The sequence below is a fragment of the Molossus molossus genome, unplaced genomic scaffold (assembly GCF_014108415.1).
Source record: "Molossus molossus isolate mMolMol1 unplaced genomic scaffold, mMolMol1.p scaffold_m16_p_20, whole genome shotgun sequence".
NCBI lineage: Eukaryota > Metazoa > Chordata > Mammalia > Chiroptera > Molossidae > Molossus > Molossus molossus.
Genome location: NW_023425356.1, coordinates 43,668,473 through 43,696,103, shown reverse-complemented (window position 1 = coordinate 43,696,103; position 27,631 = coordinate 43,668,473). Strand labels below are relative to the sequence as shown.

The window sequence follows — 27,631 nt, the reverse complement described above, 5'->3', positions numbered from 1 at the left end:
TCTCTCATTGATGTTTCCATCTCTCTCTCCTTCTCCCTTCCCTTCTCTCTAAAATCAATAAAGAAAAAAAAGTTTTTTAAAGATCTGCTAAACTATCAGAGCTCTTGCAGACCCTTAGACTCCCTGTGTTCCGCCTGCAAATCATTAGCCTCTCTGTCGTGCTCAGGGCTGCAGGGGGAAGGGCAGCTCCCAGCCTGGCAGCCCAGCCCATCAGAGGTGACTCTGACCATGTTATTTTGTTCATCACTGACCACAGCAATATGAAACAGGGAACCTAAACGTGACTGTAATTAATACCTTTCTATTCAAGGAGAGAGAGACCAGGCCCTTCCCTTCCCTTTCTCCTCCTGTCCTGTCCTCTGACCTTTTCATCTTCCCATGCTTCTCCCTCTCTCATGTTCAGGTTCAGGCCTTGTGAATAATTCATCACGTGTGTGAGTTTTTTCCTAGGATTTTTGGAAAAGGAAGGTTATTCGTCTTTCTCTTGGATATGAGCAAGGTCTCTTTTTGTGCAGTGGGACTGGGCCATGAGCAAGGTAATCGGGGGAAAACAATCTCTTTTATTTTAATCCTTACCTAGACATATGTTTATTGATTTTAGACAGAGTAAGGGAGGGAGGGAGGGAGGGAGAAACATCGATGTGGAAGAAACATCAGTCAGTTGCCTCCCCAACCCTCTACCCCCCAACTGGGGATTGAACCTGCAGGCTGGGTATGTGCCTAGGGAATCAAATCCGCATCCTTTTGGTGTATGGATGATGCTCCAGCAAACTGAGTCACCTGGCCAGGGCTCCAACATCACTTTTAATTTAAAAAGTTGAGCATCGAGGTTTTAGGTTCCTCCAGCTTAGTGCTCTCTTACGTTTTAAGCCACCTCAAGGAGGTGTCTTGTGGTGTATTTGTGCCCACTGAGTGCCCCAAGAATGTTAACCCAGTTTTCCATTTCCTGAATCTTTGGCCAATCTTTGGCTGTGAACTCTTGACCTATAATGGCCCAGATTCAGAACAGCACTGAATGACTTGAAAACATGTCCCTTACCTAAGACAGCCCTGCCCTGTGCCTGACAGAGCAGTGGGCACTTCTCAGGAACATCTTTGTTTTTTTTGAAAAGCCAGTATAAAGCAATAATCAAACTTGAAACTCATATGTGGTGCAGGAGGGAGGGGCTAGGCAGCAATCATTTCTCTCACCAAGTCACTACACAGAACAGCAAAGCGTGAGAGGGGGGAGGAAGCCAGGAAACAGACCTGCAGGGGGAGGTGAGCATGAAAAAACTGGAGTTGCCGAAGCTGTGATGACCGGCATCATTTTCTTAACACCACACCCAAGGATTTGTCATGATGGCTGGGCTTTGACAGGGTTTTAAGTGTCTACAAAACAGAACCTTCAATTTAAACTTTCGATTCAAGTTCTTAACATTTAGGGAGTGGAGCCTGGATCCCATGGCATTATAAAAGTCTTGACCATCCATTAGAAAAAAGCCACAGGCTGGGGTACCGGGGTGGGGGCAGGCCATGAAGAAGGCTTCAGAGGTCCCTGCTGGCCCGGGGACAGCTACCTTAGTGTCCAACATCACAGTAAAAACAATTTGCTTTGAAAGGCAGAGGGTTTAAGGGAAGAGTGGGATGGGGCAGTGGAGGCACGGGCTGCTCCCTCCCCACTTCAGTTTTGGGTAGGGCTCTTAATGCAACCCAAAGAGTCTCTCATACTGGGCCCTCAACAGCGCCTCAAATCTGCTATGGCTTTGTAGCGCAGCAGCAATAGATAAAAATTTCATCCAAAAAAATAAAATAAAGATTTTTGTACCCACCCCCCACACCAATTCCTGGTCTAAAGTTAACTCATTACTTGTGCTGTTAACACTTGACTAATACTTCATTGGAAACTTAGATCCAAAAGACTGAAACTGGACCTTCACCCCTCCCCAAATGAAAACAAAATAAAAAGAGTAACTTGAGGTTTATGGCACGTGGTTTAGGGCCACACACGAGGAGGAGGGGAAGAGCAGAGCTGGGTGACGGAACCCATTCAGTCAGGGCAGATGTTTACACAGCTGCAGTGGAACATCAGGACAGCTCCGTGGGGATTCGCTGGGGCGCCCGACCTCCCCATGGCACGTCCAAGCACAGGGTGCACAGGGACTAGGCATTGCTGTCATTCCGGTTTTAGAAATGCACATCAAAGACCAGAGTGGCGGTTGGTGGGATGATGCCCGGGTGCCCAGTGGCACCACAGGCATAGTCTGGGGAGATAGTCAGTTTGGCTGTCTGACCCACACTCATCTGGGCAACCCCTTCTTCCCAGCCTCGGGTCACCCCCTGCTTGCCTAGCATAAACTTACAGGGCTTGCTTCTCTCCCGGGAAGAATCAAAGCATCCGGTGTCGTGCCCACGCAGGTCTGGCCGCGCCTCGGGATGCTGTGCCCGTCTCAGGGGATGGTCTCCACCTGCACTCCCACGGTGGCAGCAGGACGGACCGCGTGGACCAAGACCCCACCTGGCGGTTGCGCGGCTACGCCTCATCCCTCCACGCGACCCCTGCGCACGCGCCCCCGCACTCCCCCGCATGCCCCGCCCTGCGTACCAGGAGCATCTTTTTTAAAATTGTATTTTGAGTTCCAAGTTTGTAGGACTAAACAGTTCCACTCTTAGCCTTCTTGAATAGTTTTTTTTTAAAGACCCATTTTTAAAGTAGTTCATCTGGAGGCAGATGGGCAGGGCTTGGGATTATACCTCCAGGCCAAGCCCCAGCTACAGACCCCAGAAGTACAGCCACACGAGGGCCTTCAGGGAGGGGCCCTGCCTGGCGCCTGTGCCCAGTGTGGTGTTTTTGCCTGTGGGTGGTTGATTTGGATTGTTGTTGCAACTCTGCACAATTTTGAGGTTTTTTTTTCTACATGTGGTCCTGCTGCATTTAGTTCTCTGCATTTCTGGGGAATCTGGAAAGCCTCTTTTAGATGTATCCATCGGTCTTCAGGAAGGTTGTGTCCTTAAGCCAGGAGTGGGGTGCCTTTATTTCCCCCTCCCCTTTCAGAGAGGGTTGGAAAGGACTTGGCCGAGCCATGGGTAACAGGGTTAGAGTCACCGTAGGGAACTAAGGCTTGTCGGGTATCAGGCGCTGGTATCATTTCTGTGGCTGAGGCTCAGGGTTTTGTGAATTGCCTTCTGGGCCCAGAGAGGAGGTTTTGAAAACCAGCCCCAGGAGGAAATTAATCCTCATTAGCCTTTCCCAGCCTTTGGCTTAGCAGGAGGCTTGAAGTTTTTCAAAGTTTTTGTGCCTCTTTCTAGATTTCCACATCATTGTCTCATGGGGCTGGTCAGAGTCAAAAAGCATGAAATGGATTTTCAACAGTCACTCACTAATGTCCTGGCAATTTCCAGCTGTGGGCTGTTGGGAACAATTTAGCCACTGTTCTGTCAGTGCCTTTTCTTTAGAGCAGGCGGTTTTTAAAATTGAGTTTATTGGGGTGACATTGGTTAATAAAGCCATACAGGTTTCAAGTGTACAGCTCTGTGATACATCACCTGCATACTTTATTGTATGCTCGTCACCCCAAGTCAAGTCTCATTCTGCCACCATTTATCCCCCTTTGCCTTCTTCCACCTCCCTCTACCCTCTTTCCCTCTGGCAATCACCTACTATTGTCTGTGTCTGTTATTTATTTATTTATTTATTTATTTAGCCTTATTCCTTCACCTTTTTCACTCAGCCTCCCAACACCCCTCCCCTCTGACAGCTGTCAGTCTGTTCTCTATATCTATGAGTCTGTTTCTGTTTTGTTTGTTAGTTTATTTTGTTCATTAGATTCCACATATAAGTGAAATCATATTGTACTTGTCTTTTTCTGACCGGCTTATTTCACTTAGCATAATGCCCTCCATGTTGTTGCAAAGGGTAAGATTTCCTTTTTTATGGCTGAGTAGTATTCCAGTGCCTATATGCACCATGGTGTTTTATCCACCCATCTACTAATGGGCGCTTGGGCTGATTCCAGATCTTGGCTATCGTAAATAATGCTGCAGTAAACATAGAGGTGCATATATTTATTTGAATTAGTGTTTTGGGTTTCTTCTGATATACACTCAAAAGTGGAATTACTGGGTCATAAGACAGTTCCATTTTTAATTTTTTGAGGAAACACTGTACTGTTTTCCAGAGTGGCTGCACCAGTCTGCATTCCTACCATTAGTGCACGAGGGTTTTCTTTTCTCCATGTCTTCACTAACACTTGTTGTTTGTTAATTTATTGACAGTAACCATTCTGGCAGGCGTGAGCTGATATCTCATTGTGGTTTTAATTTGCATTTCTCTGATGATTAGTGACATTGAGCATCTTTTCATACGTCTATTAACCATCTGTATGTCCTCTTTGGAGAAGTGTCTATTTGGGTTCTTTGCCCATTTTTAATTGAATATTTTTTTTGTGTGTGTGTTGAGTTGTATAGTTCTCTGTACATTTTAGAATTTAACCCCATATCAGATATATCATGGATGAATATGTTCTCCCATTCAGTGGGTTATCTTTGGTTTCCTTTGCTGTTCAAAAGCTTTTTAGTTCAATGTAGTCCCACTTATTTATTTTTTCTGTTGTTTCCTTTGCCTGAGGAGATATATCAGAAAAAATATTGCTATGAGAAATGTCTGATATTTTACTGCCTATATTTTCTTCTAGCATTTTTATGGTTTTACAACTTACATTCAAGTCTTTAATCCATTTTTAGTTTATCCTTATATATGGTGTGAGAAGGTGGTCTAGTGTCCTTTTGCACTTATCTGTCCAATATTCCCATCACCATTTACTGACTAGACCTCGTCACTCCATTATATGATCTTGCCTCCTTTGTCAAATAAAGGTGTGGGTTTATTTTTGGACTCTCTATTCTGTTCCATTGATTTATACGTCTGTTTTTAGGCCGGTACCACCCTATCTTTATTACTATGGCCTTGTAGTATAGTTTGATATCAGGTAGCATGATTCTTCCCACTTTGTTCTTCTTTCTCAAGATGGTTGAGGCTATTCAGGTTCTCTTGTGGATCCATATAAGTTTTTAAAATATTTGTTCTGATTCTGTGAGGTATACCATTGGTATTTTAATAGGAATTGTGTTGAATCTATAGATTGCTTTGGGTAGTCTGGACATTTAAATGGTGTTAATTCTTCCTCCATGAACACGGTATATGCTTCCACTTATTTGTATTTTCCTCAGTTTCTTTCTTCAGTACCCTATAACTTTCTGAGTACAGGTCTTTTACCTCATTAGTTAAATTTATTCCTACGTATCTTATTTGTTGTTGTTGCAATTATAAGTGGGATTGTTTTCTTAGTTTCTTTTTCTGTTGGTTTATTATTGGTATATAAAAATGCCATCAATTTCTGAATATTGATTTTGTATCCTACTATTTACTAAGTTCATTGATCAGTTCTAGTAGTTTTTTGGTGGAGTCTTTAGGGTTTTCTATATAATCACATCTGCAGATAATAACACTTGTACTTCTTAATTTCCAGTTTGTATGCCTTTTATTTCTTCTTCCTGTCTGAATGCTGTGGCTAGAACTGTCAGTACTATGTTGAATAAAAGTGGTGAAAGTGGACATCCCTCTCTTGTTTTTATCTTAGGGAAACACTTTTTAAAAATATGTTTTTATTGATATTTTAGAGAAAGAGGGAGAGAGAAATAGAAACATCGATGTGAGGGAGAAACATTGATCAGCTGCCTCCTGCATACCCCCCACTGGGGATTGAGTCCACAGCCCAGGCATGTGCCCTGACCGGGAATCAAACTGGGACCTATCGGTCCATGGGACAACACCTAGTCCACTGAGCCACGCCAGCTGGGCATAAGGGAAACAGTTCTAATTGTTGCACATTAAGTATGATGTTGGCTGTGGGTTTGATATAAATGGCCTTTATTATATTGAGGTACATTTCCTCTATTCCCACGTTGCTTAGAGTTGTTATCATAATTGGGTGCTGGATTTTATCAGATGCTTTTCCTGCATCTATTGATATGATCATGTGACTTTTTTTTTTTTTTTTTACCTCATTTTGTTTATGTGGTGCATCATGTTTATTGGTTTGTGGAAATTGTACCAATCTTGCACACCTGGAATACATTCCACTTGATCATGGTGTCTGATCTCACTGAGACCCTCCATTTTCCCCTCAGGTCCTTGAGCATTCTTACACCCACTGTTTTCATCTCGAATCTGGTATCTCCGTTGCTTCCGTTTCATTTAGTTCTTTTTCTGGGAATTTCTCTTGTTCTTTTATTTGGGGCCTATTTTTTTGTCTCCCCATTTTGTCTGCCATTTTGTGTTTGTCTCTGTGTGTTAGGTAGATCTACTATGACTCCCAGACTTTTTATAATGGCTTCATGATGTAGGTGTTTTGTGGGGCTCACTTGACCTATATGCACCAGGAATGTTTCTTGTGTGGGTTATGTGTGCCCTCCTGTTGCAGCTTGCGTCTTGAATGCTGTTGGCCTGTTTGTGAGTGGAGTTAACCCTCAGCCCGGCTGACTATAAGGATAAGCTTTGATCACCATTATGAGTTGCTGAGCAGGGGCTGCCCCTCTAGGCAGAGTTGTTCCCAGCAGGGTCTGGGGCCTGCCGGAATCCCCCTTTGAGTGTGCAGCTTGTGTGGCTAGTTGAGTAGAGCCGTGGTGTGTTTAGAAGCCTACCACCGGTTGGTTGGTTCTGGGTCCACTTGGGTGGGGTTCCAGTGCAGGTCGATGTCAGACGTTGGGTGTAACCAGTCTTGGGCTACCTGTCTGGATCTACAACACGATTCACTGTTGGAGGCTGCATCTACGGGGCCTGGGTGTGCGTGGGAGGGGCCAAGCTGTGGACCAGGGTTGGCTTCCTCCAGCTCTGAGCTGGGGGCAGATTCACAAAAGGTCCAAGGCTCCCTGAGGTCTGCCTCTACCTGTCGGCTGCTCCACCCCCCCCTGAAGTTGCCTGGTCTTCTTCCAGAGCCTTCCGAAGGAAGACTGAAAAATGGGCCCAGACTGGCCACGACCTACAGACCCTTCCACAGAGTGTGAGCTCAGTAGGGCAGGGTGACGGGTTGGGAGGATGGGACTGGTGTGTCTCTTACTTGGGGACAGCACAGTGAGGCACTCAATGGGGAGAAAGTGGCCCCTTCTTTAGAGCCATACCTCTCAGTCTCTGCCAGAGTCTCCAACCCTAGCCCCCAGGAGAACGCACTGCAGGTTCAGGCTGGGTGCAGCCAGCAGGCTGCACTGCAGGGGTAAGCTCAGCAGGCGGCGCCCCCGACTCCTAGGACAGACCGGAGTCTCCAACCCTAGCCCCCAGGAGAATGCACTGCAGGTTCAGGCTGGGTGCAGGGGTAAGCTCAGCAGGCGGTGCCCCCGACTCCTAGGACAGACCAGAGTTTCCAACCCTAGTCTCCTGGGGGAACGTACTGCAGGTTCAGGCTGGGTGCAGGGGTAAGCTCAGCAGGCGGCGCCCCCGACTCCTAGGACAGACCAGAGTCTCCAACCCTAGCCCCCAGGAGAACGCACTGCAGGTTCAGGCTGGGTGCAGCCAGCCAGCCGCACTGCAGGGGTAAGCTCAGCAGGCGGCACCCCGACTCCTAGGACAGACCAGAGTCTCCAGCTGGGGGTGGTGCCGGCCATCCTGCAGGAGGACAAGCATGTCCCCTCACCCCTGTAGAGCAGACGAGTTCCATCAGCACCCAGGATACTTCCTCTTTTCGTGTCTTTGTGTTGAAGTCATTTGTGTGCACTCTGCCCGTTCTGTCCACACCACTAATTGTCAAACTTCAGCGTGTCTCAGAATCTCAGAAGGACTTGTTAGAGTACAGACCCCTGGACCACACGCTCAGAATTTCTGATTCAGTGGGACAGAGTAGGGCCTGAGAATGTGCACTCGTCACAGGTTCCCAGGTGACACGTGGCCTTCGAGAGCCACCACTGTCCATGGTTTTGAGATCTCCTGGCAATGCCTTTAGAGAAGGCCAGGATCGCAAACAACCCGGGAGAGCCCCATCCTAACCCTCTCTCATCTTCCAGCCTGACGCCTTGCTGCAGACAAAAACTTGTTTTTGGGGTTCAAGAATTGAGGCTTTGAGACTTTTCATTCAAAATACAGATGATCTTGGGTGAGGGGACATGGTAAGCTAATGGATGGCATTGTCAATGTCAGTGAGCTCTTGTTATTTCTGGCCCTGTTACTGAGAGCAGGCCCCTGTGAGAACTGGCATAGGACATGCCCCACTGAGTTCCAGCACCCAGCTCAACGCTGGCCCTTGGTGGACATTCGGTAAACTGTTGTCGAGTGATCTAATTAACCAGTTACTATTCATTACTAACGGGCATTAATGAAGTGCCTGTTATGTGCCCAGTGTTGCCCTGACCGGGCCCTGTGGGTGCAGGCATGGCCCTAGTTGGGGGAGAAGAGGTGGCAGGAGGCAGTGAGGGCACTGGCTGGCTGGGAGGGGGTTGCAGGGTCGTTTCATGGGAAGCTGGAGGTTGTGTAAGACAAGCTTTTCCCTAATTCATGGTCTTGCCGAGGATCGTCCAGGTTCTGCGTTACCTAACACAGGCTGTGAGAAAGTACAGTGTTTGTTGCTATCTGGCATTTTGTTATACAGAACTGCTTATTATTTGTCACCCGGAGATCTGTGGTGTAATAACAAAGGAGATGTGTGCCGATGGCCTCCGACACCGCAAAGTGCCGAATGCGTTCTGAATATCACCAGTGCATTCACTGCATCATGTTCAACAAGGTGTGAGCGGTGTGTGCAATTCACAGAGCTTTCGCAAATTATAACCCATGTTGATGACACAAAGTAGCCCTTCAGCACTTTTTTTTGTTAAATTGACCAACACATTCTTCTCCAGCTACACCAGATAACAGGGGACTCTCTCTGCCTAGTTCCAGAAGCCATCCTTTCTTCAGCTCTAGAAATCCCGCAGGACCCGGAGAGGAATCCTGGCCCAGTTGTCACATTGCCGGTGGCGGTTGGAGCCGTCATTGTTTGAATGGATGGGTAACTCAGCAGGCCTTAGGTTTGCTGGGTGAGTTCTCCAGCTAGTAAGCTGTGTTGCATCTACTGGGCGTGCCTGTTTCTGTAGGCTAATGTTGAAAATGAACCACCAAGATTTCCAAGAGAGCTTCCAGTAGGTATCTCAGAAAAAGGTTGACATACCTTCCCCAGCTTGACTGGATTATCCACCTTTTATGCTTTGGGTTGTTGCCATGCTCCTGATACCCCCATCACCTTCTCCTTCATCAAGCTCAGGGGATGAGTTGACTGGAAACTGTTCAGTTGCAGGGTGATGGTCTGTAGATGTTTAGACGAGGGAGTGACCCGAGCGTCTATCTAGATGACATCTAGATGAGTCTTTTGGAGAAATGGAACTATTAGGTCACTCCAGTGTGGTGTTTATTCGCTTTCTGTAGTAGGACAACACATCCTATAGAAATCTGATCGATGCTACGGACTCCTCTTTCCTGAAAAATACACATACAGTTTTGCATTGTTTTTCGGGGGAGGAGGTCATGGATTACAATTTTAAAATGCTGACTATGTTAGGAAATTCCCACATTTGGGTATATTGGGATGTTGGGCAGACAGGAATAGTGACTCCCAGCCCAACGTCCTCCTGTCCTGTAGGTACCAACATGGCAGGGACCGCACATGAAGGAGACACGGAGACACGTTTGTGCTAGTGCACCAGCCAGACCATCACGATATCACATGAACCTTCTAGCCAAGGAGCATGAAGTCAACGCAGGAACTCTCTCTACGTCACCCTGACAGGTGGCCATCAAGCTTCCGGGGACAGAGTGCTCTTCTTTGACTGAAAATCTTAAGGTGTAGAAAGTTGAACTATTCTCTGTATGGCTTCCATCTTCTTGTTTGCTCCTCCTTCTGTTCTATGAAGCAACACAGACTAAACCTGCTTCTTGTTCGTTAATGGTCCTGGGGCACTGAACAGGGCTGTTGGCTAGAGCTTTCGGTGATGGTTGGTATGTTTTGACCCGTGCTATCCAGTACGGTAGCCACTGGCCACACATGGCTCTTGAGCAGTTGCTGTGTGGCCGTTGTGACTGAGTATGAAACTTTAAATTTTATTTCATTTTAAATAATTTAAATTTAAATGGCCACACATGGCTAGTGGGTTTAGCACAGGACAGCAGAGGTAGAAAACCCGAGTTCCTGTCTGGGTTCTTTCATCTCTTTGCTTGGTAACTGGGTAAGGTTTCCCAGCCTGGTCTACAGGGCTTCCCACGATCCACTCTGCGCATGGCAACCACCTGCTCAGCCACATAACCCCCTTCTCTCCAGGGGGCTGTCCTCTGGGCCTGTGCACTTGCTGCTTCCTGTCTGGAATGTCTTCTCTCACCTTGACTTCTGGCCTTTAAAACTCAGAGGTTATTTCCTCCAGGAAGCCTTCCTTGATTTCTCTCGGCAGAGTAAGACCAACTTCCTCCCCTGGGTTCCCGTATGGCACCTGGTTTATTACTTTATTGTCACACTTACCATGTAGCTTTAGTATTGGCTTAAAATCCCTGCAAGGGAAGGGGTATTGTCTATTAGTTTTTAAATTACCAGATCATAGAACAGTAAGTATTCATATTGGCATTTAACACATTTGTTTAAATTCAGATTTTTTTTTTAGTTTAGTTTTTTTTTTTTTTAAGAAATGGCATTCTATTTCTGACTTGACTGAGGTTGTAGTCAGCTAAAAACCCTGGTTCTTTTCATATGAATCGATGACACAGTTAGTTTTACCTCAGTCTGTTCTCATTCAGTTTAATTTTTGAATCTATATTCAGGATACTTTTTTATCTCAAGCACATTGTATCTTCTTGCTTTTGGTCCGACAGTCCGTCCCGTAGAAATCTCTTTCGAGTGGGGACCGGGAACTAACACTGAGTGTCTGCCACGCTTCAGACTCTGCATTTTGACAAACCAGTCTAATGAGATCACTGTTATCCACATTTTAATTATGAGACAATTGAGGCTAGATAAGATTACATCGCTTGCCCAAGGTCGCTGCCAGTGAACTTCAACCCTGGTGGGCTGAGCCGGAAGTTTGTGTGGTTTCCATGACGCACCGATTGCCCTAGGCCCTCGTTTAAGGGGTGCGCTCTCCACCCCGAGCTCCCTGGGCTGTAGGCTTCATTCGAGTAACTGATAAAAATATGGTTAGGATTGGGGGCCCTTCTTCTGCTCATCATCAGTGCCCTGGGCAGTGCTCATCGACTGTCTCGCTGTCCTCAGACGTTCTGATCTGGGCCTGGGCCAGCTGACATTTCTCTATTTTGTCTGTAAGAATACTATGGGAGATATCCTTGTCACATGCTTTGCTGAAATCAATACACACCTTAACGACTATTTCATCTTGCTCTCTCCAAAGTCCACTGTAGGTGTTGTTTGCAGAGACTCACTGAGACAGTATTTTATTTCTTTACATGACAATAGAAGCGTTGAAACCTAGACTCTCATGAGTTTAATGGACATTCGATGGCACCCTGCCCAGGGCCCAGTGGATAAATGTTTTGCCCTAGATTTTAGGATTTGCTCTCATCTCTGTTTGGGAGCATTAGAGCATCGCAGTTAAAAACATGGCTTTTGGATTCACATTGTGGTACTTCCTCGCTGTGTGCCGTGGGGGGAACTTCTCAACCTTGCTGTGCCTCTGATTCCTCCAACAAAATGGAAGTAGGGTGTGCAGATCGGATGAGAGAACACATGTGAAATGTTAGAACAATGTCTGGCACATAGTAAACTGTGAATAAATCTTAGCTGTTAGTATCTGGTTAGTTCCTGGATGAGTCAACGTTAAGCCCATGCAGCTAAGTTTTTTCCTTCTCACAATACCATCCACTTTCTCCCGAGTCTTGTCCAGTCTCCAGCCCGAGCACTGCCATGTCCTTAGGTTGGTCTTGTAACTTCTGTGAGCCTCAGAGTCTTCCCGTGTGACCTTGGTGGAGGTCACTTTCCCAAGACTGTTGTGAGGTAGCCTCCGCTGATGTGTATAAAAGCCCTTTATAAACGTGTTAGATCTTAGTGCATCCCATGCGGTATTGCATTTAATCCTACGGAGATGCATCTGTTTTCTGTCGCTCACAGGTGGGGGAGCAAGGCCCGGAGAGGTCAACTCATTAGTCTGTGTGCACAGCAAGTGGGGGCTGGAGGCCTGGGTCGGAACCCATGCTCTCAGCCACTGCAGCGAGGTGGTCTTTCCACGAGTTTTATGTTTCTTCTCAAAGTTACTGGGTTTACCTTTTTTTAAGATAAATTTTAGAACATCTATATCAAACCCTGTCTTTCTTTGTATTTTTCTACTGCTAATTTTATACCAATATCGTTCCTAAGGACACATTGGATTTATAACCCAGAAAAAAATATCTTCAGGCACAACAATGGTGTAGAATTTTTCCAACAACCTTTTGATAAGAATGGATCAGATATTCAAAACCGTCAACCCGAAACAAGCTTTCTCGGTTTGGTTTGTATTGGTGCCTCAGTGGTAGCCAGAGGTTTCAGATGGCTCCTTTGGTGGCCTGTGGACGGACCCCTCCCAGGGTTCCAGCTTGGCCTCGGGACAGTTTTCTTCTCAGGGGTCGCCAGCCTCCTAGCGACTACTCCCTGTCGGTAGGTTTGTGGGTATTCAGTGCCTCCTTCTTTGTTCCGTCAGACAAGAGAGTCATGATCAGACTCCATCAACTGTGGAGGAAGATTCCGAAAGGATTGGAGGGAGGTGACAGGGAGGCATGAGCTCTCCATGTCTGGGAGCCCTTGGACACTTGCCTAATGAGCCTGGTGAAGGTCATCTGACCAGGACACTAGAGGACATTTTGCCTGAGGAAACTGGATAATGATGTGGATGTGAATGGAGATGTAGGGTGTGCCCCTTGGTTTCTGGAGACCAGGCAGCAGACTCAAAAGAAATTAGGGAGTGGGCCTAAAAAAAAAAAAAGAAAAAAAAAAAAGAAAGTGACTGCCTCTTCTTTCTGCTAACTTTGGATTGTATTTGCATTGGAATTTGTGTTGATGAAATGACTGAACCATATGGATGCTCAAGGATGCATGTGTTCTGGTCTGTTGATACGAAGAGCAGTTGAAGGGTGTGGGCTTGTCTGGAGGTGGGGTGGGTGGTAACAGGAGGAAAGGGCAGTTCTGGGGAACATGGGCCTATGTAAATTCAGAGGATCTGGACATTTTGGCAAAATGATGCTACCTTCTCATAGATAGTTGTGTATGTATGTATTTATTTATTTTTGAGATCACCATCTGCCCTTCCTCCCACAAAGTTCTATGGATAAGAATGTTCTATCTTCTCTGGGTAACTTCTTTCCCTGGTGATGACTAGGGAGTAACAGGCAGATGCCCACCCTGAATGTACGGGCTCAGAAAGACAGCTCATTTCTGTCACAAACATCAGTAGACAGGCTCAAACGAGCAAAGCGAAGGCATAAATTTGGGGAAATGAGAACTGGCCCACAGATTTCCACATTTCCCCTGTGAAAGGCAGGGTTTGGAGCAGTGCTGCACAATGATAAGGTGTATCATCTCTTTTTCTCTTACCTTCATGTTTTTTTGCCATATCACTTTACCAACATTCTGTAGGGTCCATGGTCCAAGCCTGGACAGTCATCCATCCCTCAGTATGTATCCCTGGAGAGGACAGAGGAACTAACCTTTAATGAATGCCTGTTGTTTGGCTGACACTCTACAGTGTGCTTTAGAGACATTGAGCATTTAACCCAGCCCTGTGTTCTCATATTGTTGATGATTAACTCAAGGTCACAGGAAGCTGTGGTCTGACAGACTCCATTGGCTGTACTCTTCCCATTGTGCTGCACTGCCTCAGGTCAGACCAGAAGACTAGCAGGTGCTGTTCCCCTTTTTGGGCGACATTATAAACTGCCTGCCTATCTGTATCTGTGGCACCCACTGCGCATGAGACTAAACCACGGAGGAGTAAAGGATTGCTCGACGGGAGAAGAGCAAAAATCTCTTACCATCATCATTGCCATTCTGAAATGGGCCTGACACGTCTCGCTGGGTGTCATTGGAAAGTGGGGCCCTTTGCTATTTTGTCTTCCTTTCTCCAGAAACTTCACTGTCACACTTTCTTTGTCACTTGACAAAGGACCTTTGATTTAGAAATGTCCATCATCCTTCTCCTTTCATTAAAATTTTAAATATTTTCTTGCCCTGGCCGGTTTGGCTCAGCGGTTAGAGCGTTGGCCTGCGGTCCAGAGAGACCCGGGTTTGGTTCCTGCTAAGGGCATGTACCTCGGTTGCAGTTTGTCCCCGGCCCTGGTTGGGTCATGTGGGTGGCAGCCACTCGATGTGTCCCTTTCTTTTTTTTATCCTCACCGGAGGACATTTTTCCATTTTTTGTTCAGGTAGAGTGGGAGGGAGAGAGAGGAAAAGAGAGAGAGAGAAACATCGATGTGAAAGGAACACATCGAGTGGCTGCCACCCGCACAACCGACCAGGGCCGGGGACAAACTGCAACCGAGGTACATGCCCTTAGCGGGAACCGAACCCGGGTCTCTCAGGACCGCAGGCCGACGCTCTAACCACTGAGCCAAACCGGCCAGGGCTCGATGTGTCCCTTTCACATCGATGTTTCTCTCTCTCTCTCCCTGCCACTCTATCTGAACAAAATATAAAAAAATGTCCTCAGGTGAGGATAAAAAAAATTTAAATATTTTCTTAATATTATTAGCATATAAAGTCAATTTTTTTTTTTTCCAGCTCTCAAAGAAGTCTGTCCTCAGCCCTGTTTCCCAGGGCACTTCTAGTGTATGGAGGAGGCAACTCGAATGACTTTTTCTTGAACTTGCACCTTACTGAATGCTTCTGTTTTCGCAGCTTGTTCAGGAAATGGGTGTTGGGGGCGCAGATGACCACAGAAAAGACTTATATAGCATCCAAATAGAGAGTAGAAAAGGCTTGCAGTAGGTTTATGGAAAAAGTCTTATGTTCACCCCCAGGCCACCATTATGAAGATTCCAAGCTATCATTAACTATCTCTTAGAGATGTTTCTAGCCGGTACAGCTTGTCATGGAGCTCCCGTTCTTGAAAATTTAGAAATATCATCATTAACTTAGATACTTAAAAGGTATTACTAGGTGTGCCAGGATTTCCATTTTGAATGTTATTGTTGGATATCCTAATTAGTAGCACCACCCAAAATGGTTTCTCTCGATTGTAATAATGGGCATGCCTTCTTTCTCCCTGAATTCCCTTCCATCATGTTACCTATTAGCACCACAGAATAATAGAATATTAGAGTTACAGGGACCCAAGAGAAACTCTAATCAAACCTTCATTTACCTGTAAGAAAGCTGAAAGCCAGAGAGGTTAAATGACGGGCCACAGGTCTCTCAGTAAACAGCAAAGCAGAGACTGGAACCCAGAGCTCCAGACTCTTAAGTCCAGGACTACTTTTATCATGTTTCCTCTTTTCTTTCCTCACAGTATCCCTTTCTCTGCTCAGTCACCTTTCTTTTAGCCCCTCATCCTCTTCTGGGGCTTTTTCATTCTTTGATTAGTAAGCAAGTATATATTGTTGGTGTTTCTCTTGGGTTGGGGCATAGGAGGCTTGATATAGGGATCATGATTGATAAGAAAAGACTTAATAAAAAATATGAATGTCACCCCAAAGCAGCAGAATATACATTCTTTTCAAGTGCACGTGGAACATTTCCTAGGATAGACCACATGTTTGGAAAGAAAACAAGTCTTAGTAAATTTAAGAAGATTGAAATCATACCAAGCATTATCTCTGACCATAATGGTATGAAACTAGAAACCAATCAGAAGAAAAAAACTGAAAACATAAAGATACATGGAAGCTAAATAACATGTTACTGAACAACGAATGGGTTAACAATAAGATCAAGAAAGAAATCAAAGGATACCTTGAAAGAAATGAAAATGAGAACACAACAACCCCAAATCTACAGGATGCAATGAAAGCTGTCCTAAGAGGAAAATTCATAGCATTACAGGCCTATCTGAAGACATGAGAAAAATCTCAAATAATCTTACTTTTCCCTTCAAAGGAGCTAGAAAAAGAACAACAAACAAAGCCCAGAGTAAATAGAAGAAAGGAAATAATAAAGATCAGAGGAGAAATAAACAAAATAGAATCTAAAAAAATAATACAAAAGTCAGTGAAACCAAGAGCTAGTTCTTTGAAAAGATAAACAAGTTTCACAAACCATTAATCAAACTCATCAAGAAAAGAAGAGAGAGGACCTAAATAAATAATTATCAGAAGTGGAAGAAGAGAAGTAACAACTGACACCAAAGAAATACAAAAGATTTTTAAAAAGTAAGAAAATACTACAAACAACTATATGCCAACAAATTGGACAATCTGGACAAAATGGAAAAATTCCTAGAAACATACAGTCTTCCAAAACTGAATCAGGAAGCATTAGAAAATTTGAATAGACAGATTACAACTAATGAAATCAAAGCTGTAATAAAAAAAACTCCGCACAAACAAAATTCCTGAACCAGATGGCTTCACAGGTGAATTTTACTAAACATTCAAAGAAAAACTAACACCACTCTTCAAACTATTCAAAAAACTTCAAGAGGAGGGAAGACTTCCAAGCTCATTTTACAAAACCAGCATTATCCTAATTCCAAGACCAGATGAAGACACTACAAAGAAAGAAAATTATAGGCCAATATCCTTGATGAACACAGTGCTAAAATCCTCAACAAAATATCAGCAAACTAAATCCAGCAGTACATTTAAAAGATTATACACTATGATTAAGTGGAATTTATTCTGGGGATGCAAAGTTGGTACAATATTTGCAAATTAATAAACATGATACACTACATAAACAAAATGAAGGATGAGAATCACATGATCATATCAATAGATGCAGAAAAAGCATTTGATAAAATCCAGCACCCATTTATGATGAAAACTCCCAGCAAAGTGGGAATAGAGGAAACATATGTCTCAACATCATAAAGGCCATATATGACAAACCCATAGCCAACATCATACGCAATGGGCAACAACTAATAGCATTTCCCTTAAGACTGGGAACAAGATAGGGATGTCTACTTTCATCACTCTTTTTTTTTTTTTTTTAATCCTCACCTGAGGATATGCTTAGAGAGAGAGGAAGGGAGAGAGAGAAACATAGATGTAAGGGAGAAACATTGATCAGTTGCCTTCTGTATGTGCCCCAACTGGGGATTCAGCCCGCAACCCAGGTATGTGCCATGACTGGGAATCGAACCATCAACCTTTCAGTGTACAGGACAGTGCTCAACTAACTGAGCCACTCCGGCCAGGCTGCTTTCACCACTATTATTTAACATAGTACTGAAAGTCCTAGCCAAATCAATCAAATAAGATGAAGAAATAAAAGGAAAGGAAAGAGTAAAATTGTCATTATTTGCAGATGACATGATACTCTACATAGAGAACCCTAAAGATTCCACCAAAAAACTATCAAAACTGATCAATGAATTCAGTCAAGTAGCAGGATACAAAATAAATATCCATAAATCAGCTGTGCTTTTTCTTGGTACATGCCCTTAGCGGGAACCAAACCCGGGACTCTCTGATCCACAGGCTGACGCTCCAACTGCTGAGCCAAACCGGCCAGGGCCAGTTGCATTTTTATACACCAATAATGAACTATCTAGGGGAAACTGAGAAAATAATCTCATTTACAATTGCATTAAAAAATAAAATACCTAGGAATAAATTTAACCAAGGATATAAAAGACCTGTACTCAGAAAATTATAGGATACTGAAGAAAGAAATTGAAGAAGATACAAATAAGTGGAAGCATATATACCGTGTTTATGGATAGGAAGAATTAACATCATTAAAATGTCCACACTACCCAAAGCAATCAAGAAATTCAGTATAATTCCTATCAAGATGCCAATGGTGTATTTCACAGAACTAGAATAAGTAGTTCAAAAATGTATATGGAACCACCAAAGACTCTGAATAGCCATAGCAATCTTGAGAAAGAACAAAGTTGGAGGAATTATGTCACCTGATAGCAAACTATACTACAAGGCTATAGTAGTCAAGATAGCATAGTACTGGCATAAAAACAGACATATACATCAATGGAACAGAATAGAGAGCCCAGAAATAAATCCACACCTTTATGGTCAATTAATATTTGACAAAGGAGGCAAGAACATACAAAGGAATAAAGACAGTCTAGTCAATATATGGTGTTTGGAATATTGGACAGATATGTAAAAAAAAAAAGAAAGAAATTAGGCCACCTACTTACACCATTCATAAGAATAAACTCAAAATGGATTAAAGACTTATGTGTTAGACTCAAGACCATAAAATCCCAGAAGAAAACATAGGCAGTAAGTCCTCAGACATTTCTCATAGCAATATTTTTTTCTGATATATCTCCTCAGGCAAAGGAAACAAAAGAAAAAATAAATGGGACTACATCAAACTAAAAAGCTTTTTACTCTGGAAAACCATCAACAAAATGAAAAGACAACCCACTGAATGGGAGAACATATTTGCCAATGATACATCTAATAAGGAGTTAATTTCCAAAATTTATAGAGAACTTATACAACTCAACACCAAGAAAACAAATAATCCAATTAAAAATGGGCAAAGGGCCTTAATAGAACTTCTCCAAAGAGGACATACAGATGGCTAATAGACATATGGAAAGATACTCAATGTCACTAATCATCAGAGAAATGCAAATTAAAACCACAATGAGATACCAGCTCACACCTGCCAGAATAGCTGTCGTCAATAAATCAACAAACAAGTGCTGACAAAGATGTGGGGAAGAGAACCCTCGCGCACTGTTGGTGGGGATACAGGTCGATGTAGCCACTCTGGAAGGCAGTGGGGAGTTAACTAAAAAAATTAAAAATGGAACTGCCTTCTGACCCAGCGACTCCACTTCTGAGAATATATCCAAAGAAACCTAAAGCACTAATTCGAAAGAACATATGCACTCATATGTTCATTGCAGCATTATTTACAATAGCCAAGATCTGGAAGCAGCCCAAGTGTTTATCAATCAGTAGACGAATGGAGAAAAAACTGCGGTATGTTTACACAATGGAATACTACTTGGCCATAAAATAGAAGGAAATCTTAGCTTTTGTGAAAGCATAGATGGACCTAGAGAGATTATCGTGCTAAGTGACATAAGCTAGTCAGAGAAAGGCAAATACGATATGATGTTACTTATATGTGGAATCTAATCAATCAAATAAACTAACAGACTCATAGATACAGAGAACAGACTGACAGCTGTCAGAGGGGTGTGGGGGTGGGAGGCTGGGTGAAAAAGATGAAGGGACTAAACAAAAAAAAAACAAAAACAAAACAAAAAAACCACCACAGACCACAGACAATGGTATGGTGATTACTAGCATGAAAGGGGAGTCGAGGAAAGTAGAAGAGTAAATGGGGGACAAATGGTGATGGAAGGAGACTTGACTTGGGGTGGTGAACACACAACACAATATACAGATGATGTGTTATAGAATTGTTCACCTGAAACTGATAACATTTTATTAACCAATGTCACCCCAATAAATTCAATAAAAATAAAACAAATCAAAAAGAAAAAGTAGGAATGAATAAGAAAAGAAGACTTTGAGAAGCCAACCAGCACAGATCCAGTGAAAATGAGAAACAGTGATTCAGAACAATAATGTTCTCATTTTCCAAAAATGTTGCCAGAAAAAAAATCCCTTGTGGGTTTCTGGGGAACTTTACGACGTGATAGCTCTGCACTCAACAGGCTGCCGCCCAGGGTGAAACCAAGGTCACGTCTCAGCAGATGATGCTCAGGCAATACAAAGATGGCCTCTTCAGCAGCCCCAGGAAAGGTAAACCATCCAAATCCCACCTTGAGAGATACTCTTGGGAGCAGTTGAGTAGTCCTGGGCTAGAAGTAAACTCAAATAAAAAGATCCCTTTCTTTTAGGGCTCTCAATTTGAGCCAAGAAGAGTTTGATTTGGTTCTTCTGATAATAGGTTCCTAAGCCTTGCAGGGCATGAGGCTGAGAATCCAGAGAGGCTTCCAGTCCTGGCTCTGGGAAGGTCTTACTCCTCCCCTGCTCTCATATTGGGATAGTCAGTCGGACGCGAAGCCATCTTTCCGTTCTTCCTTCGTGTCTGGGATTCTGGTTTCCTTGTTTGCGTCACCTGAGTTGACGACACCATTAGCTTCTGTTGCCTCCAGATAGAAAGCAGTGTTCTGTGCCCTGGCTGCACGCTGCAGTCGGCCTCGAGTCCTGGTGATGCTGATGCCCTCTCAGTAGCAGCAGAGACAAATTAATTCAGAAGTTTCGGGGATGGGACACCTGTATCCTTAATTTTTAGAAGCTTCCCAGGTGCTTGGAGTGTGCAGCCAAGGCTGAGATCCACTGAATGAGTGTGCTTTTGCCACGTGTCCTGGCTGCTTCATCTCGGTTCTCTTGCAGGCTGTGGTGAACTAACAGGAGCCCCCGGGTACTCCCGAATCCAGCCAGAGAGAATGGGGTGATGGGTTCTCATGGTTCACAGCACCCACAAACCATTCACCATGGCTGCTCCTGGCACACGCCCAGCTGCGCAGGTACCAGCCTTCTGTGGTAAGGGTGATGCCGCTGACTTCATGAACTCAGGTCTAGGTCAGGGGACAACCTCAGGCTAAGGGACAGAGTGAGTCATGCTAACCCAGAGGCCCTTGAGCAGTGACTTTAGACTCACTGACCTTGCTTCCTATGCACTGCTTAACCTGTGTGCATATGAGGGTGACCCAGCTCAACTACTACCAAATACAGGACTTTCTTGCTCAGTATCCGTAATGGGCTCCCAGAGCCACGGAGCTCCCAGTAAGGGCTGGGCTGGCACTGGCTAGTCCCAGCTCTGGGCTGTTCATCGTGCGTCCCTCTTCCCAAACCCTTGCACGTTGACGTCAAGGCGGCGGCTTGAAATGGAGAGTATTTACACTCCAGACACTGCCAAACGCTACACATCAGGGCTCTGTCCCCTTAGAGAGGCTGGTTGGTAAACACTCATTAGTACAACAGTCAGTTTACTACTTAACACGTCCATTTGCTTGTGGAGCAGGAGACTTCTGTGCATTGCCCTGTCTGCCTTGGGGTGGGCCCTCCACCCCGGGGTCTGCGTCTTACCCTCCGGAATAACTCCGGCAACTCTAACCTCCCTGTTACAAGCCAGCCCTTCAGCTATTTGAGAACAGCTGTGAGGTCTCTCTCCGGTCTTCCCTTTCCAAGCTGAGTATCCGTTGTGCCCTCGTGTTTGCTCACGTGGCTTGGGGGCTCAGCGGGTAACCCTGAACACCGGGGTACCGTTGCAGGATTTTCAGAGGAAGACGAAAATTCTCTAGGGGATGGTCTGTGGACTCTCACAAAAGGCTTTTCATTTTCTTTGTACCTTCCGAGTACTGTCTGACGCCCCACAAAGGGAGTGTGGGTACGAACTAGGGTGCAGTCTTGGGGGTGGTTGCTGATGGCAGCCCACACTCTTCCAGCCCGAGCATGCGCGGTGCTGCCAGAAGTCTTAATGGTCCCCAGCTCAGAGTCGTCAATACAGAGGCTGGTTTCTGGAACAGGTGATTTCCCACCGCTGTTTTGCTTTCTTCCAGAAGACTCTGCCAGTCCCCTTTGCTTTCTTCCCTTTTCTGTACCCGTCAGTCATCTGTCTCCTGCATCACACGACAGCGTTTGAGTCCAGGATTCAGTCCGACACATAAAGGTGAATGTGTCAGGCTTACCCAGCCGACCGTACCCGAGGTAGACGACGAGGCGCGGGGTGCTGCCCACCCTGCCTTCTGCACTTGGGCTCGGACGAATCTGGAAGCGACCTCTCTCTTGTTTAAGCCGAGTAGTACTAGTGTGAACTTCTTTTCAGCTGTTTTATATGGAGGGCAGGGACACGGGAGCAAAATGGGGATTCTTGGGTCTAAAAGCAATGAAAGTTTGAATGCAGCTTCAAGACAACATTCAAAGAGTAATAATGCTCGAGATCTTTTATTTTGAGTAACTGAGTCCACTGACCTCCCTCAGAGAGCAGCGGGTGGCGCTGGCCAGCAGAAAGCCTTTGGGTCCCTGCCTCTTTGCTGTTTTCTCATCTTGCTTTCTCTGGTCTTTCATTCATTAGGATGTAAGTCTTTAGGAGTAGGTGTAATGGCATTATCATCTTCTTGACAGCCGGAGAGAGAAAAGAGAGGGGGAGAAGGAGGGAGGTGTGTGTATGTGTGTTCAGGACTGCCTGTCAGAGGGCGAATTTGAACAGAGGCAGCTGTTGTCATGGTGATGGCAGGTTGCATCCCACCACCATGGAAACCAAAGTTAAAAAATTGATGTTAAGGCTGGAAGTCACATGATACATTTTTGTTTTGTTTTAAGAAAGGAAAGGGATTTGGTTTTTCAGTCTGATCTTTTTTTTTAAGATGAGGTTGGGTAGTGAGAGAAATTGTAATAAGCAAAGCGATGAGATCATGAAATGGGCCAACACGAAGTAGGCGGGGCTTCCACCTCATTTTTCGGCTTGTAAACGGTGCGTGTCTCCTGCCCCGGGTGGGTGTGGACGGGAATCCAGTGTGGATCTCCAGGTGCGCGGCCAGGGTGGCACACTAATGACTGTTACATGGAAGGGCACGGGGGTTTGGCCCTCTTGCTGTTTGGTGACCATGTGTGGTCTACCCTCTGTCCATCAGCCCAGGACAGAGACTGGAAACCTGAAATTAAGAACTGAGAAAAGAGATGGGAACGGAGTTGAAGGTATGACTTGCCCCAGATTTGAGGGTGGCCACACATTGATAAGTTTGGATGATTGAGATGTTTTCCAGGAAATTAAAAAATTGTAGCCCCCCAGAACCTCAAGGAATAGTTTCCATGTTGATTTTCTCTTCTGGGTTAGTCTCCTTTGGGCCCCAGTGTCCTGCTTGGTCAGCCACAGGAGTGAGCGCAAGGAAGTCTGGGAGGAGCCCCTGCGGGCACACATCGGACTCCGGGCCAAGGCTCCTTGGCCTCCGCTTACCGGTATCCCGAGTGCACCGGGGCGGCCAGGGTGGAGAAGGCTTGCCAGGGACCTCTCGGAATCTCACCTTTTCATCTCATACTTACTTCTGCTTCCTCCCGGGTTCTGGAGCAAAGGTGACACAGATGGCCTTCCAGCAAGGACAGCTGGCCCCGGGCCTGTTTGATCAGGGCTGGCTTTCACTTTCTTTGCATCCTGTGGAGGCTTGAAGACCTGCATCGTGGCCTGAGCGGACAGGCCGGGGCAGATGTTCCCGTGAGCAGACCAGCCTCTGAGGGTGCTGAAGACGACCGGGGCCGGGGGGGTTGGGGGTGGGGGGGAGCAGACAAGACTCTGGAAATGCTGGTGGTGACTCCAGCTATGTCTGGGTGTTAGGTCCAAGGTCCTGTCTCTTCAATATTGCTCATCCTCCCAGGACAAATGTATCATCCTCACAGCCCACGCGAGGGGAATGTGATCTCACCAGCATGATCTCAGTGCATTTCCATCAGGGTCTGTAGGAGCCGGTGCCGGACTTCTGTGATGGTTCAACCCTCCTGTTCGTAGCCCTGGCCTTGGGTGTGATTAATGTCCCTTCTAATCACTGAGCGAAATTGCATCAGAGCCATCAGCTTCATAAATCCTCCTCTGAGGACTAGTGTTTCGATGTGCTTTCCATATTCCCAGGGGGTTCTGGGCCAAATGTCTTTGCTCTCTTCCCGGAGGCCCATTACCATAATTTTCTTTTAAATCCCTTATTGCGGTGGGTCTCCTCAGTGTCATCCTGCCTGCAGCCGGCGGACTGCTCCCGGCGGCGGTGGCCACACGCAGTGGCTCCCCAAAGCTTGCAGCCAGAGCAGACACTTGGAGATTGATTTCGTTGGATGATAAAAACGTGCGTTTGTGTAGCACCTACAGTCTTCAGAAGGCTTTCATCATCTTGTGCCCCGTTAGACTCTGATCCATTTGCACTTCTTGCTTGGTTCTGGGGGAGCAGCGGGGTGGCTTTTCCAGACCTAAGTGCCATGTGGGGCGGTTCTGCAGTGAGAACCCTGGCTGCCCATTGCTGGGCTTCATTCCCGTTGCACTGCGGGTGGCGAGGGAGTTCCGCGTCTTCTCACATACGGGGAGCAGCGAGCCAGCCTGGGGTCGCCGTCTCTCACTGTCATGCCTAGTTGAGGTGTTTCTCTGGAGTAGTCTTGTGGGAGTCCCACACTAGACAGGGCCCCTTCCCATGACTGTGTATGTCAACACCCTTCTTGCTGGAATGATATCTATGTGCAGGTGGGGGTGTGGGGTGTGGAAGGACATGCAGAAAGCCCCCCGGCTGCTCTCTGTGGCTTTCTCCTGTCTCTTAGGAGCCTGGGGTGGCAGGGAGGGGAAGGAGACAGATGTTCTGTTGCAGGGAGAGTGTTCTGGGCCTGGCTGGGGGGCGGATGTGGGTACAGAGGCTGAAGCCTGCTTCCCCCTGAGACTGGGCTATTCTAGACTCCCCAGGAGTGTATAGGCGGTGCCTGAGTGGCCACAGGCTGCTCCCCACAAAGGTGCCATCTCCATTAGGCCCGGAGTCGGGGAGAGAGTACAGCATCTTGTCTGCCTGCTGGTCCCTGGTGGCCTCGGCCCCTCTGCACACATTCAGGCTCCTCCGGGTTCTGGTGCCACAGTCGCTGAGAGCTGGCAGCTGAGAGCATATGGGACTCAGGGGTCTAGAGATGCATGTTCCCACTGGGCACCCACACCTGCTGCTGGAAGCTAAGTTCTTTCCGGTGTCGCCCCTGAGAGATGGTGACAGGGAGGCTCTGCCGGGCGGGACGGGGAGGGCTCAGCGCTGAGGCCGGGCCCCCCGCACTTGGTAGCCCCACTGTAGCTGAGGGGCAGCCCTCTCCCTCTGTCCAGCTTTCTGGGCTTCAGGAAGGAAGTAACAAATGGCAGGTGTGCCGGCCAAGCAGCGCTGACCAAATTAGCTGTGTTGCTAAGGAAACAAGTCAACCATTGGAAGGAAGGAGCTTTGGGTAAAGGAGATAAATCAATAAGTGAACCTATTTTTATCATTTCCTTAATGATTGTCTTGAAGCTGCTAGACAGGAAAGAAAGTTGGAGCGACACAGGTCCTCATTAGCAGGCTCCGGGGGAGAGAGGAGCGAAGGGCTGTTTGGGGAGATTGCAGGAAAGTTTACGAAATCGGCCTCTGCAACAGAGACAGGTACAGGAGCCCAGAGTCCTGTGCAAGGTGCAGAGCCCTTCCGTGCCATTTCCTCCTCTGGTGGTCCCTTTGTCCTGCATTGATCTTCCGAGAGTCTTGTACTGAGTTCTGTGGCCCTCAGGTTGGGGTGGGTGTTTGTGTTGATCTTCCGAGAAGTTTTGCACTGAGTTCCGTGACCCTCAGGTTGGGGCGGGTGTTTGTGTTGGTGGGTTTTTTTATTATTTTATTTTTTCCAGAGTGAATATAACTCTAAATGATTTTATAATTGTAATTTAATCCGCGCTCGTTATAACAGACAATAAAGGAGTAAAGAAGAAAGAGAATCACTGCTATCCCAAGAAAACCCGTTATTCTTATAGCAAGACAGATCTTTCTCCTTTAAAAATAATTTCTGTTGCGTTCAAGGGGTCTTCGGTGCACGCTGGTTTCTTTTTGCGAATAACTGACACGCACACACAGGGTACAGCAGAGAAAGCTGAGATGGGTAGAAGTATGGAGGAGGACAGGGCGCCTGTGCACCTCTGGCAGCTTTCCCTGCACCGTTCTCTCATCAGCTGAGGGACTGATTAAAGAATAGTGACTGAGTGCTGCCTGTGTTCTGGTCCCCAGGGGTACCGAGGTGAGTAGACAGACAAAGCCCCACCCCTAGGCTTTCACACTCCACTGCTGCGTTAGCTCCGTCTGTTCAAGATCTCAAACCACAGTCAGTGTGGACACCAGGGAGAGTGAGCGTCCACATGTGTTTAGTGTCAGGCACAGGATGGAGTAGCAATCACTGAATTCCTGGGCCGAAGGAGTCAGTCCTGGACGGACTTCCATCCACCCTGTCCCATGAAGGGCCTTGTTTCTGGAGGCCTTGGCCACTGGAGCGTCCTTCGATCTTCCTAAGTCACCCCTTTGTCTAGCCTGTGAGCTGCATTCGCTTGACCTCAGGGCCGTTTGAGTCTAGGCTCTTCCCTTTGGGGACGTGTCGGAGCCATTCGCGTGGGGTGTGAGGTTCTGCGTACAGGAGGAAAGGGACTGTGCCTCTGAGTCGGTCGGTCCCTCGCTGGGGACGAGCCGGAGGCCTGGCCTGAGCCTGTGGCTACAACTCCGTCTCGTGATGGCTCCTCCGTGGAGCTGCCCCTCAAGGGGCGGACCCCGTTCGTTCTCGTCTGCATCTGACGTCGAGTCAGCCCCTGCTGTGTCCCAGGAGCTCTGTAAGGACTGGGGTGGAGGCATGAGCGAAACACTGTCCCTGCGAAACACAGTCCTGCTTTCAAGGGATAGTTGTTCTGGGGGGAGATAAAGATGAGAAGACAATAAAACTGCACGATGCACAGGGCTGCGGCGCACACGGAGAAACCTTCACAGATGAGGTGACATTTCAGCTTGATCTTGCTAATTGACCCAAAAGGAGGAGAAGGGCCATTGCAGGAGGAAGCAGAAGCACCAAGTGTCCACTCTGTGTGTTTTTCAGAGGGATGCGGACAAGAGGATGGGAAGAAGGGCCATAAGGGAGAGCGGGTGGGCAGGCTGACCGGTATGCAGTTCCTGCCGTCCTCCGCTAAGATGCCTCCTTCAGCATCTCTCTTTCATCTAGTCCACAGATACACCCCCCCCCCAGTCTGACCTTTTCTTCTGCGTCAGAGCCTCACCTTGTAGTTGCCCCAGACGCGAATTCATCCTGAGCCGTAGACGATCTTTGAGGCCTAAAGGGACGTCCCTCTCAAGGGGCGGTGCACTTGGACAGTTTCAAACTCACGAGCCAAAGAATCACTGCTCTGAATGGGGCTTTAGAGGATGGGGTGGGGGAGGCACGGACATGAGGTCTTCGCAGAACCTCTGAATCACCAAATCCTTACCTTCCGATCCTAGCCTCCGGGCCTTAGCTAGTGCCGTTCACTGAGGCCTCTTGGCTTCTCTGCCATCCAGACAGCTGGCCTGTCACAGGGAGTCTGGCTCAGGAGCACTGGGGCCCAGAGCTGTTTCTCCTCCCCCGAGCTCCCTGGTGGTGATGCACCTTCCCGAGGCTAGCCCTGTGCTCCCTGACAAGCCTGCTCCCTGCGCTTGGACTTACCGGTTAGGCGAGCTCAGAGATCCTAGCGGGGAGCTGTTGAGTCAGCCCAGCTGACTAGGACGGTGTGTGAGTGACGTGAGGAGTGGGCCACACAGGAGCTGCAGCGACCAGCCAGGAGGCGGGCACTGCTGGCCTTGGAGGTGGGCCGGCGCCAGGACCCGACTTGCCCACAGGCCAGCAACTAAGGACTCATTTACGTTGAAGTCTCTGGTGATGACTTGAAGGTGTTCAGGGGAAGAAGCCTGAGCCCTAAAAAGCAATCACTGGCTTCGGTCAGACCAGGGAGAGCTCGCGACATCTGCAGCTCGAAGGAGACCATGCGCGGCCTGCTTCCCGGCCCCTGTC

The 27,631-nt window shown here is 46.8% G+C and overlaps 1 protein-coding gene and 1 pseudogene across 3 annotated transcripts in view; one reads left to right on the top strand and one right to left on the bottom strand.

Annotated features, from left to right (window-relative positions):
* Window positions 1-27,631, top strand: part of CACNA1E (calcium voltage-gated channel subunit alpha1 E) — a 281,976-nt gene that overhangs the window by 5,747 nt on the left and 248,598 nt on the right. The window lies entirely within an intron of this gene.
* Window positions 2,167-6,129, bottom strand: LOC118637608 (annotated as a pseudogene).